At 41.4% G+C, this 13691-nt stretch overlaps 1 protein-coding gene and 1 long non-coding RNA gene across 4 annotated transcripts in view; one reads left to right on the top strand and one right to left on the bottom strand.

Annotated features, from left to right (window-relative positions):
- Positions 1-13691, top strand: part of THRB (thyroid hormone receptor beta) — a 448771-nt gene that overhangs the window by 367348 nt on the left and 67732 nt on the right. The gene's annotated exons all lie outside the window — the stretch shown is intronic.
- Positions 1-13691, bottom strand: part of LOC141083892 (uncharacterized) — a 32411-nt gene that overhangs the window by 17574 nt on the left and 1146 nt on the right. The window contains exon 2 of the long non-coding RNA XR_012230855.1: positions 10054-10221. This is a non-coding gene — a long non-coding RNA (uncharacterized lncRNA). The remainder of the gene's footprint in view (positions 1-10053; positions 10222-13691) is intronic.

Raw genomic sequence — 13691 nt, 5'->3', positions numbered from 1 at the left:
GCTGTCTTTAACGCAGGTAACAAGTTGATTAGGAGCGCCTAACTGGTCTGTAGGAGCCAGAACTCTTAATGGTTGTTGGGGGATCAAATACTTATTTCTCACTGCAAAATGCAAATAAATTTATACAATTTATACAATGTGATTTTCTGGATTTTATTTTCGTTACTCTATCTTTCAATGTTAAAGTTAACCTACCCTTAAAATTATAGACTGGTCATGTCTTTTTCAGTTGTCAAACTTACAAAATTAGCAAGGGATCAAATAATTATTTTCTTCACTGTATATATAGATATTATTAAGTCTGCCACACCTAAATGGGAATTCAAATCTTAGACAAAGATAACACAAGTAAATACAAAATCTATATATATAAAATTGAACTTATGTGTATGTGTGTGTGTGTGTGTGTGTGTGTGTATCACCAACCAATCTCGAAGCATCTTTCATTTCACCAGAGCTGTTTAAAAGAAGCTGACCTGTGATTGGTTGCTATGAGCAACAGTTTTCCTTGCAACCAATCACTAGGCATCTTTCATTTCACCATAGCTGTTTAAAAGAAGCTGAGCTGTGATTGGTTGCTATGAGCAACAGTTTTCTCACTCCACGACAACACCTCAGCAGACAGTGACCGGGGGGGGAGAAATCTAGCATCCCCAGGAACATAAGCTCCCAGCCACTGTCTGCCCCCCAGAAAGGAGCAGAGAGCACATGACAGAAATGAATATGCCTCCCGTGCCCATATACCCATCACACATCCTCCATCCCATAGGCACATCTTCCCTCTTAAAGGGATCTCCGGTATGGAAGTTATGGCAAATCCCTCAACGCTCTGATTCTGACCCCAGGCTTCTATTAAAGGGATCATTGGTATGGAAGTCAGGGCCAATCCATCCATCGCTTTGGTTTGACCCCAGGCCTCTCTTAAAGGGATCCCCGGTATGGAAGTTAGGACCGTTCCACTCAGCTTTGTGGTTCTGACCCCAGGGTCTCTTAAAGGGATTATTGGTATGGAAGTTAGGGCAATTCCACTAAAAACTCTGGTTCTGACCCCAGGCCCCTCTTAAAGGGATCCCCGATATGGAAGTGAGGGCAAATCCACTGTGCGCTTTGGTACTGACTCCAGGCCTCCCTTAAAGGGATCTCCTGTATGGAAGTTAGGGCAAATCCCTCAGTGCTCTGATACTGACCCCAGGCCTCTCTTAAAGGGATCATTGGTATGGAAGTCAGGGCAAATCCATCCAGCACTTTGGTTCTGACGCCAGGCCTCTCTTAAAGGGATCCCCGGCATGGAAGTTATGGCAATTCTACTCAGCATTCTGGCTCTGACCTCAGGCTCTCTTAAAGGGATCCCCATTATGGAAGTCAGGGCAATTGCCTTCAAATGCTCTGTTACTGAACCCAGGCATCTATTAAAGGGATCAGTGGTATGGAAGTCAGGGCAAATCCATCCAGCACTTTGGTTCTGACTCCAGGCCCCTCTTAAAGGGATCCCCGGTATGGAATTGAGGGCAAATCCAGTCTGCGCTTTGGTACTGACCCCAGGCCTCTCTTAAAGGGATCTCCGGTATGGAAGTTAGGGTAAATCCCGCAGTGCTCTGATTCTCACCCCAGGCTTCTATTAAAGGGATCATTGGTATGGAAGTCAGCGCAAATCCACTCAGCGCTCTGGTTCTGATGCCAGACCTCTCTTAAAGGGATCCCCTGTATGGAAGTTAGGACAGTTCCACTCAGCGCTCTGGTTCTGACCCCAGGCTGACGGGATGATGTGGGATATTAGGGGTAGTAGTCCGATGGCTCTGGCTGAGGTGATGATGTGGGATATTAAGGGTAGTAGTCCGATGGCTCTGGCTGATGGGATGATGTGCGATATTAGGGGTAGTAGTCCGGTGGCTTTGACGGGCTGATGTGGGATATTAGTGGTAGTAGTCCGGTGGCTCCGGATTGACGGGATGATGTGGGATATTAGGGGTAGTAGTCCGGTGGCTCTGGCTGACGGGACGATGTGGGATAGTAGGGGTAGTAGTCTGGTAACTCTGGCTGACGGGATGATGTGGGATATTATAGGGAATGTGGCTATGCGGAGTGGGCGGGGCTATACACTCAGCTTTATACATAGATATAATCATTAGAATTTGTTATAGCTAACCATAGTTAGTTACTATGCCCGGGGAGCGTCGGGCTCTTCAGCTAGTGTTGTTTATGAATGAAGGTCTTAATTATTAAGGGAAAAAGAAATCTATGGTCATTAAACCCCTGAGATGTTGCTATCAGTAGTGACTACTGCAGTTAGATGGTAACAGAGTGCGGGGGCTTCCTCTTAGCCCCATCAGCACCCTGGGATCATGATTGTGTGGTCCTGATACTTGCCATGAGAATTCACGGCCAAATGACTTTGCTGGCTATAGTCACCTGTTCAGAAGTTATCAACATTTAAGTGGTAAAAATAAAAAAAATTTCCCGTAATGCCACATTGCATTAATTCTTGAAAAGCACCTGAAGAGTACCTGACATCAGTTCTGAGTATGTTGAGGGGTGCAGTTTCTAAAATTGTGTCATTTTGTGGATTTTCCAATGTATGGTCTCCCAAAGTCTCTTCACAACTGAATAGGTCCCTAAAAAAAATAAGTTTTGTGATTTTCCTTGAAAAAACGAAAAATTACTGTTACAATTTTACAGCTTCTAACACCCTAACAAAATAAAAGATCATTTACAGATGGTGCTGATGTTTAGCAGACATGAGGTAAATGTTATTTATTAACTATTTTGTGTGGTGTGACTGAATTAAAGGGATAATCAAAGTTTGAAAAATGATAATAATTAAAAAAAAAAAATTCTGACATTTATGTAAACATAGACAAAATATAACAATCCAATTGTTTGCATTGAACTAAAGTACAATGTCTCACAAAAAATTTTTTTTCAAAATTACTGGGAAATGTCGAAACATTCCAGAGTTATTGCCACATAAAGTGACGCATTTCAGATTTGAAAAATTTGGCCTCATCACTTAGAGTTTAATATTGAGCAGAATTAAGTCTATTGAATAGTGTTACTGTTAATACATGTTACGATAGGTCTTATTGTAATGTTCTGTTACCTGTAGCAGATAATCAAAACAATATCATTTATATCTTTTTTAAAGTTCATAAATCATACTGCTCTGGTTATTCAGCCTTTGTACCTTGATCAATAGCTCCCAAAACAATGAGGTCTCCACAGCCTCTCAAATAGTATGGTGTCCCAGTATGCCACCACAGTGCTCCCCACGCAGTATGATGTCTCCACTTTGTCCCGTTACACAATATGACGATCCCACACAGCACCCCTACACAGTGTAATGTCCCCACAAAGCCAAGCCAGACTGTATAATGTTCCCACAAAGCCCATCACACAAAATGATATCCCCCCTCAAAAAATATCACTGCAGAGCCCGCCACGCAGTATGGTATCCCCACAAAGTCTCCCAACACAGTATACTATCCCCACACTCTCTGTATAATTTTACCAGAAAGCCTTGCTACACAGTAAGATGTTCCCACAAAGCCAACCTTACACAGCCCCTCACGCACTATGAAGTCCCCATATAAGCCCTTTATACAGTATTAAATCCTCACATAGCCACCCTACATATTATTATTTCCTACACAGTCCACTTGCATAGTACGTTGTCCCCACGAAGCCCTCCATGCAGTATGCTGTCCCCACACAGCCACTCTACATGGTATGATGTCCTCAAAAAGCCCTTCACACAGTAATATATCCCCAAACAGGCCTTGATCATAACATTATATCCCCACACAGCCCCCTTGCACAGTATTGTGTCCCCATACAGCCCCCTTGTACAGTACTGTTTTCCATACAGCCTTCTTACATTGTGTATAGTGGCGTGATTGCACCTGCTGCTCTATTGGATGCACAGACTCAGTGATAGTAGAGGGAGTTGACTGCTCCCTGTTCCACCATAATTTTTGCTAGTACCTGCATCTCGAGAATGCAGATATCATTGACGATAGGATGCAGGGTGGGGGTGGACACATGGTGCAGGATGCCATGGTACCCAGCAGTTTTTGCTGTCTGCACTGGGACAGGCAAAGCGCCACATTTTGCCCAATACTTTTCTAAGCTAGGCACCCTGGAAGCAATAGGGTTAAAATTCTGAACCCTGCTGATTGAAGAGCTGTCATTTGGTTTTCTGATTATTATGTTGTTTTAATAATTTGCTTTCCGGAGCACACAGGTTTTAGGGAACACTGAATATAACTGTTATGTGCTTTAGAACACTTAGTACATTTTCCTTGACCCACATTTTCAATAATAATAAGAGGTATAAAGCATGCACAATATGGGATGTAAACCTGTTAGATATAACATTATAACAACCTGTCTAATGTTGTGAGAATCCCACTTGTCACGCCAAATCGGCTCCGAATTAACAAATCATGGTGTCATATGGTACCTGACATGACGACAATAGCTGCAGATCTTTTTAAAGATAACCTTTCACCACTTTTTACATGCTAAACAGACTACATCGTGATGAAGGGCTGACATTCTGAATAAAACTTTGTTTTTTTAAATTTCCATTTAGAAGATATTAGCTTGTAAGGTTTAGATAATAATTTCTTCATCAAATAAGTTTAACAGAGATTCTTCTCTGGTGGCCTTTACTTTTTCTCCTGTATGATATTGCCCAATCATATTCAGGCAGTGTAATACACAGGGAAAAAGCAGCGTTCTTCCCAGAGAAATATAGAATGAGCTTTCTCACTGTGATGTGGTAAGACTCGTATGTCTAACCGGGTCACACTGAGATCTCATGGCAGACTGTACAAGGGCAGGAGGAAGAGGAGTTCTGAGTTGCATTGTGTGTCATGGCATAGTGCACATCACACAATGTACATCGTGCAGGGACTGGGTCTGTTGAGTTGTGGTCTGAATACCCGCAGCTGGCCTTGGCATTGAACAGTCAGTGTTGGATGTGTGGAAATGGTCTTTGAATAGATTGGACCAGGGCTGTGGAGTCGGAGTCGTGGAGTCGGAGTCGGTGCTCATTTTGGTGGAGTCGGAGTTGGAGTCGGTATAAAATGGACCGACTCCGACTCCTAAAATATATAATAAATTGGGTACAGTAATTCAATGCAGGATGTGCTGAATATTTTTTCATAGGAGTTTGGGAAAGTTATGAAATGTCCTATAAATGGCTGTTATATTCCTGATCTAAGGCTACATTCACACGTGTTTTTTGAGGATACGTTTTTCAGCTGCAAAAGCTGATCATCTTTTTAAAAAACTGCATCACCTGAAAGGTTTTTGAGCTCATAGATAATGTTTTCAATAGCAAAAGCAGATTAGAAATCTGCTCTATCTATCCATTTATCCATATCTGTCTATCCATATCGTATCTGTACCAAAAAAGAATGAAAACCGGGTAGTACACCAATATATATTCTGTTCTATCTAAATATCTTGATTATTGGATCATAAAAATGATTAAATGTCTGAGGTTCACATTGTACTACAATAAATTTTTCACTTAAATATAAGCAATATGTGTGGGAGTCGGAGTCGGAGTCGTGGAGTCGGAGTTGGAGTCGGTGTAAGGGAAATTGAGGAGTCGGAGTCGGAGTCGCAGGTTTGGCTTACCGACTCCACAGCCCTGGATTGGACAGTGCTGTGCTTGACTATATTAGGACATCCACCATTGACCAGAGGAATATGAAGGCTTGGTTGTCAATTTATTCAAAGATTTCCTAAAGGAGTAACAGATGAATGGAAAAATGCAAAGTTCTAAGAAAAATTTCACTGAATAGTTTTATGTAACATACAATTGTTGATAAAGCTGGCCTGTCACAGAGCTTATCGTCCCTCCGTAAGGCTTTGTGGCATGTGTGATTGTGTTTTATAATAGGAAATCTCATTTATATGTTCAGAAGAATAACTTTTTACCAGAAATCTGTCTTTAACGTGCATCCAGTTATACTTCATAATCTAATGTAATTTTAATATTTCTTATGACGATATATTTTATATTCTTTTTTAGCAAATATTCTGTGCAGAATTTAGTGACAATCAAAGGTAACCAGTTTAACTCATGGTAGTAGTGTTATTGACAGGAAAGTTGTGCTACCTTATCCACATGGAGAAATGGACAAAAATGTAATAGAGACAAGGGCATTTACTATCCCATAGCACAATCATATGTCAAATGCAAAATGCTGGAAATGTAAGGTAGATTGAATACACAGCCTGGTGGTGCCCGACCATTATACTCTGGAAAGAACTTGTAAGGAACTAGATGCTTTCTAGCAATCCATATTATTACAGGGAAACACCTTTATCAACTGAGCCCCCGTGAACACCCAGGTTGCACATATATGTTTACCTCTGCTTTAAAAATGATGTACAGTATTTCCTAACCAAACGTTAAGTATGTGGTCAGCTGAACTCTGGACAATGTAAATGGCAAATACTGTTTAGCTTCTGCTATTTTTATTCCATCACTATATGCGACAAATAAATAAAGCCACGGCATCATCAACAGCATTGAAAAAAATTAACATACAGATACATCATTAACTTAACATTCCCCTTCTTTTTTACGCTTTTTTGTTTTTTAGTTTATATCTTCAGCTTCCTGCTGGCCCTTTGGCCTCAGTATAGAAATGAGAGGCAATAAAAGGGGGAGACAGGGCGCTTCCAATGCGTAGGTCTGTATGGAAAGTAGATGAGTGCACAGCAAGTGTTAGGCTCACCTGATAGGGTTGTGAGAGTCACAACACCTATAATCGCATAAAACAGCTGCAGCAGTCTGCACGAGGTCCAAGGACTTGGTACAAAGAGAAGGCTGGTAGTGCAATAAGAGACTGCGCTGCTGTGGTAGAATTCAAGGTATCTTTATTGCCAACGCGTTTCCTGAGCCAGTCCCAGCTCACTTCATCAGGGCATGTTACAGAAGTTCATTGCAGGGGTATATATACACATAAAAAAAAAAAAAAAAGGGGGAGGCGCCAAGAATAGTGAGGTGACACGTCAGCATGGATACATATACATGAATCATACAAAACAATAAAACTTTATTACAACCATATTAAAAACGATGTTTAAAATGCCATAAAAAGAGTGTTGGTATAAAAAACGTGATTAAAAAATAAAAAGACACGGGGGATCACGAGGTAAAAGATTAAAAAATGGCTCTCGAGTCCTGGGGTGGATTAGAACTGGAAAGTAAGGAGAAAATGGTTAAAATCATGTGTAAATAGCTAAAACTAGTATCAAATATCTTTTTTCTAGGTGGAGAAAAGAGAAGAACAACAAGAAGAAACTCTCTGGAATATGTGATATAAAAATGGTTAAAAATTGAGTGTTAAGACATAATAAAAATAAAAAAAAAATAAAAAAAGTTAAGGAAGTCAGGAAACGCGTTGGCAATAAAGATACCTTGAATTCTACCACAGCAGCGCAGTCTCTTATTGCACTACCAGCCTTCTCTTTGTAGAAATGAGAGGCGAGAGACGGTTTCAGCAGAGTTCTGCTTAAAAAAACATTTCAGTGCTTTGGGGAGAGGATAGAAAAAAGGCCACTAAAACAGCTTGATATCTCTACTGTACAGTTATCATTAAAATTCAAGATATCGATGTTTTAAAGATTCTTCTGCTGTATGAGACTGGTAACTTTGGATGCAATTAAGCAGTTTATGGATAGAAATCTTCTACATTAAAAGTGAGGAACCTTTATAAACACGTTGCATTACTTATCTGGTACGTGTCCGGATTTACAACCTGTAATATCTCCTATGCCAGCATTGACAATTATGCTACGTCCTATTGGAAATAGATGTTGGAATTAGAGATGAGCAAATATCTTTGGCTCCCTCCTTATTCGGCAAGCTATAGCGCTTACTGAACAAGCTGCCGCGGGAACTCGGATGCCTGGAGTGCTCATGCTCATCAGCTGCATGTGTCCTTGGCACATGTGACACATGCAGCTGATGAGCAGGAGCGCTCCAGGTATTCTCTGGGTTCCCGCGGCAGGTTGTTCGGTAAGCGCTATAGCTTGCCGAATAAGGAGGGAGCCAAAGATATTCGCTCATCTCTAGTTGGAACATCTTTATTAATAGACAGTCCAAACTTAGATGAAACATTTTTAGCATGCGCTACATTTATCATAGTGGTTCATGCTGTTTGATAAATTTGGTGCATCTTTAGACTTTTGTCTCTCTAAGTTTTCACCACCTAGTAATTGGCTGTTCTGTGAATAAAACATCACCTGCTTAGGCTTATTGCCAGACACAATCATATCGTCTAAGGGATCGTGCACACGACTGTAAAACAAGTGTTATCCAACGTTTTGACAGATAGCACTTGTCCCCATGTTATTCTATGGGGCTGTGCACATGTCCGATATTTTCCTCGAGGAAAAAAGTGCAGCATGCACAAGTTGCATCCAGTATCTGATTGCACACAGCCATTCATGCCTTGTCCACTCAAACATCAGAACGAGGTCCAATTTGGTTGTCAAAAATAGGGGGCACTCCACGCCTGTTTTTTAAATTATTTACTTAAATAATTAAAAAAACAGCATGGGGACTCCTTTATTCTTGAGAACCAACCTTGCTGAAGCTGACAGCTGAAGGCTGCAGCCCCCAGCTGTAAGTTTCGTCTGGTTGGTTCACAGAGGGAGACCCCATGTCGGGTTTTCATTCATTCTTCTCTCCTGCTCGCTGTTGCTGGCAGAGCAGGAGAGAAGAATGACGGCCACATTCAGCACCAGCCACAGGGGAACAGCGCTTACAGTAGCTGCTTCTTTCCCAGCGGCCGTCCATGAGCATGGAGGACAGTGCGAACTGTTCTCCGTGTGCACGAGTTCAGCACTTTTGTGGACCGTGAGCTCCCACGAACACTGACATGTCTCCGTGTTTTTCACACGGACCGGGTGTCCATAAAAACACGTTGACATGTGCAGAGACACATTCATTTTAGTGTGTTAGTGTCTCCGGTATGTGAGGAAACTGTCACTACACGTGCCGGAGCCACTGACGTGTGAAACCGGCCTTAAGGCCCCGTCTCACTAAGCGACTTACCAGCGATACCGACACCGATATCAAGGTGTCAGGATCGCTAGTAAGTCGCTATGTGATCGCTGGTGAGCTGTCACACAGACAGCTTCACCAGCGATCAGCACAGCGATGCCGAGCGCCCGGCATTGCTGGCCATCCTGTAAAAAATAGAATCAAAATAAAAAATATAGTTATTCTCACCATCCGATGTCCCGCGCAGTCTTCCGGCCTCTCTCCACGCTCCGGTCCAAGTGATCCTTTGCATGAATGACCGCGAGATGTCACGGTCTCGCGGGATAACAAAGTCTCGCGGTCATTCGTGCAAAGGATCACTGGGACTGGAGCGTGGAGAGAGTCAGGATGGCTGAACGGGACATCGGAAGGTGAGAATAACTATATTTTTTATTTTTTTTATTATTTTTTACACCTGATCGCTGGTCTCCCGCTGTCACACACAGCGATGTGTGCTGGCCAGCGGGAGACCAGCGACCAAAGAAATGTCCAGAGATTTCTTGCAGCGATCAGCGATACCGGCAGGGGGGCCGCTCGCTGATCGCTGTCACACACAGCAATCTCGCTGGTGAGATCGCTGTTACGTCACAAAAGTTATGACTCAGCAGCGATCTCGCTACCGAGATTGCTTAGTGAGACGGGGCCTTTACTTTGAGGTCTGCAGAACTTGTGCTATTGTCAAAGTCAGTGTTCCCTAGCCTCATTCATTCTTCCAATGGTTTTTTGGAAGTTTTGGAAACTTTTGACCTTAGTACAAGTTTATTAGGAGTAAAGCAGCACAGTATGTGCAGAACTGTTTGCCAATTAAGAGTTCGTTGTTTCCAATGTCTCTTTCTGCTGAGGCTCAATATTATGCAAATTATTTACGCCATCTGGATGCTTTTGATAGCATACTATTAATTCCAGGTCCACTTTCACATGATTACACCAGCACCTAATCCAGAAAGATTCAGGTCACATAAGGAGAGATGTGAATGTTAACATACCATGAGAATACCGCATGGAAGATTTATTGAAGTTGCGCATCCGGGTAATGTGCTGTTATCTGTTACATATTGCTAATGTGCCTGTTGTTTAGGAAAGCATTAACTGTACTGCTTGCTGTCATTTGATGAAGGGAAACAGATTCACCTTTCCCATATTGAACGCAGTTTCTAAAAAAAAGAATATTACAGCCTATGAACTGTTGTTACCATTAAATCTTGAAAGCAAATCTGTCCCCAGATTTCACAATACACACTGAATAGATTAGTAAATAGATCTCTTACAACTGATGAGGCTATTGTACTTACTTTGAAAATCCATGTTAAAGTGACGGTACAGTCCTGAAATAAAACTCAGCAATTTTTTAAGTCCACCGTGAGCTGGACTCCTGCTGTGCTCAAATGACTATACAGCTATTGTGAACATTAATTTCAAAGTAACTACAACAGACTCATCAGGTCAAAGAGTTATGTTTTATCATGTACGCAGTGGCATTTGCTAAGAAATTTGATTTCCATTTTGTAGGAAAGCATTCAAATACTGTAATATCTAGATTAAATCACATAAAAAATAGCAATTGGATCAAATATACAATAAGAAGCTATGACCCCGACATATCTCAGGTCCCCTAAATTATGGATCATTTTGTACTTCATTCATGTTTAATGCTATGTAAGGGTCCCATTTCACTTAGCGACGCACCAGTGATCCCGACAACGATACGACCTGGTAGGGATCGCTGGTGTGTCGCTAAATGATCGCTAGTAAGCTGCCAAACAGGCAGATCTCTTCAGCGACGGAGCAACGATCCAGTAATCAAACAGCGATGCGCGCTGGCCAGCGGGACGCCGACAGCAAAAACATGGCCCAGGACATTCCTGCACAATCAGCGATATCCAGCAGGGGGGCCGGTCGCCGCTATGTGTCACATGTAGCGAGATCACAGGCGAGATCGCTGTTGCGTCACAAAATCGGTGACGCATTAGCGATCTCGCTAGCGATCTCGCTATGTGTGATACTTACCTCCGACCGGCTCCCCTGAAGGCTATCGCTGATTGCACGAGAACGTCCTGGGCCGTTTCTCGTCAGCCGCTTCCTGCTGGGCTTCCTACTGGCGCCGAAGAGCGAGGCGTGGACGCGGGCGGGAGGACGTCTTCATCGCCGCGTCTGACAGGTAAGTAAGGACCGCCGACCGCTGCTGCATCGCTGGTGAGATCTGCCTGTTTGGCAGCTCACTAGCGACCATTTAGCGATGCGCCAGCGATCCTGACCGGGTCGTATCGTTGTCGGGATCGCTGGTGCAAAGCTAAATGTGACGGTACCCTAACAGCTACCACTTTTACAACCCTACCTCCCATTTACATATCAGTTTGTTTGTTTTCTTAAAGGGAGACTAATGGTAGAAATGACCTGCTGTTTAAATTAAGTTTTAATGTTAAGTACGGTATGTTTTTTTTAAAAAATTGTAATCATATCACAATCTGTATTAAGAATAGTAATCTTGCAATTTTCGCACTTTACACATGCTCAGACTCATACTTCCAGTTGTGAAGAGAGGGGAAGCAGGGTCCGCTGTGACATCACCTATTGTGAATATCAGCTGTGTATAAAGGGGTTTCTGCTGATAATGAAATGGCTGCAAACTGTTCCTGATAGTACAGAATGTATGATCTAAAAGAGCCTCTATAGCCAGGGAGAAAATTGCAAGAATGCTGGTTTTTTTTATAAAGATTGTGATATGGAGTAAAAAAAATGGACATTTTTATTAAAGAATACATGCAACACTAAAACTTGTTTTAAACAATAGGTCATTTTCCGATGATGGCTTCCCTTTAAGTGGTGTGTCCGTTTTTTTTTTTTTTTGCTATAAAGAACCTTACAATAATTTTGCCAAATGAAAACTAAAACATCTTTGTTAAAAAAAAAAATACTATGATGCCTGAGCCTGGGCCCAGATAATCACCTGGTCTTTGGGGCTCCAGTGATTGATACTGAAAACTAGTGTGAGATATTTTTCAGCATCCCACACAATATGAAATGTTTTTTAGCAGGTATTGTCCTTATTGCAATATGGCCCTACATCAGATGGCGACACTTCTAATAATAGTACAAATAAACAACGAACAGCCAAGTGCATAGTTTTACCATGGCAGAAATGAGAAGTGATGCATAACTCATATATAAAACTAGATTTTTATTAGTATACCGTCTTAATAAACAAATAAAATCAGAACAAGGTGCTGGCTAGAAAGAAGGACCTGAGCACAAAATATGATAATAGTGAACAGGCAGAAAAGAGTTCACAGGTCAGGCTATGAATCACAGAAAAATGAACATATGACCATATAATAGTCTATTACATCCTGTGATTGAGATGCATAGAGTCTAAACAATTGTACTTATAAAAAACATGCATTTTAAGTACAGAGAGCTAGTAGCAATTTTTGCTGGGTTGCAAATTTCTGTCTGAATGCAAAGTGCAAGGTGCAAAAATGCATAGAATCGTACTAAACAAGATGGTAATAGCCTCTCAGGTTTCATCTGTTGATGATATAAGAACTAAAAGATGCAGTCACCAGGAGAATAGGCAGCATATCTAATGCTATTTTACCTATGCAGTAAATCGCTGTGTCGCGCCCCCAGAACATGGAGGGCGAAACACGCGCGTCGGCGCTGACTGCAAGAGCTCTCCACATTTTTACATAGCAATTTACTGCACAGGTAAAATAGCATTATTTATTTATAACAAATCCATAAACATTATGTGAAAAGGAAAGATCTCACCACATGCAAATGGAGGATGTCCGAAGTCAGATGTCCCATCTGAGTCATGTCAGGTCAGGAAAAAAGGCATTCGCCCTATTCAAGCCCTAAAGGAGACCTGACATGACTCAGATGGGACATCTGACTTCGGACATCCTCCATTTGCATGTGGTGAGATCTTTCCTTTTCACATAATGTTTATGGATTTGTTATTTTGATGTCTTCTCTATATGCATGAAAGGGCATATTCCTTGATAACCTGTACAGGGTAGAGGTTTTTCTTATATATTCCTCTGATAAGGAAGCTGTTCATTGTTTATACCTGGTCTTTACTCATATTGGTTTAGACCAAGTATTCTTTAGTCCAATCTTATCAAATTTTTGGACTTGGAATAGCCACATGTATATACTGGGGGTGATCTGTTGTATTGAGATTTATACAGACACTTTCCATTATAGTCTGTGGTATTTGATTCAGTGTGTTTTTTATCTGCACTTTAATCTTTGGTAGCTTTTATTATATCCATTAAAGGTTATGTTTTATGATTTTTCTCTATTGCTGATTTGCTACTCTGTATCATGAGAATTTGTGGGTACTTAATCCACTGAGTGCTGTAACTTCCATACTATAATCTTACAAAAATGGGAAGTCACTGCCCAGTATTAAAAAAGTCATCAACTTTATTTACATTTTCTAAAAATCCTATTCTAATGGAGACACAGGTACAAAAATAGACTACACAGGTCCGGTATGCTTCAGTGGGTATATGTACACAGACTAGTTTTAGTTACGCTTCATCATATCTTTCTTGATTAAGAGCCCAAGGGTAAGTATCAAGATATTGAGCTGCTAGATTTAAGTATATACTGATAGACA

This window comes from Dendrobates tinctorius, unplaced genomic scaffold, assembly GCF_039654945.1.
Source record: "Dendrobates tinctorius isolate UK_male_01 unplaced genomic scaffold, ASM3965494v1 ptg000005l, whole genome shotgun sequence".
NCBI classification, from domain to species: Eukaryota; Metazoa; Chordata; class Amphibia; order Anura; family Dendrobatidae; genus Dendrobates; species Dendrobates tinctorius.
Note: the sequence above shows the minus strand (reverse complement) of the source record. Positions and strands in the feature narration are given on the sequence as shown.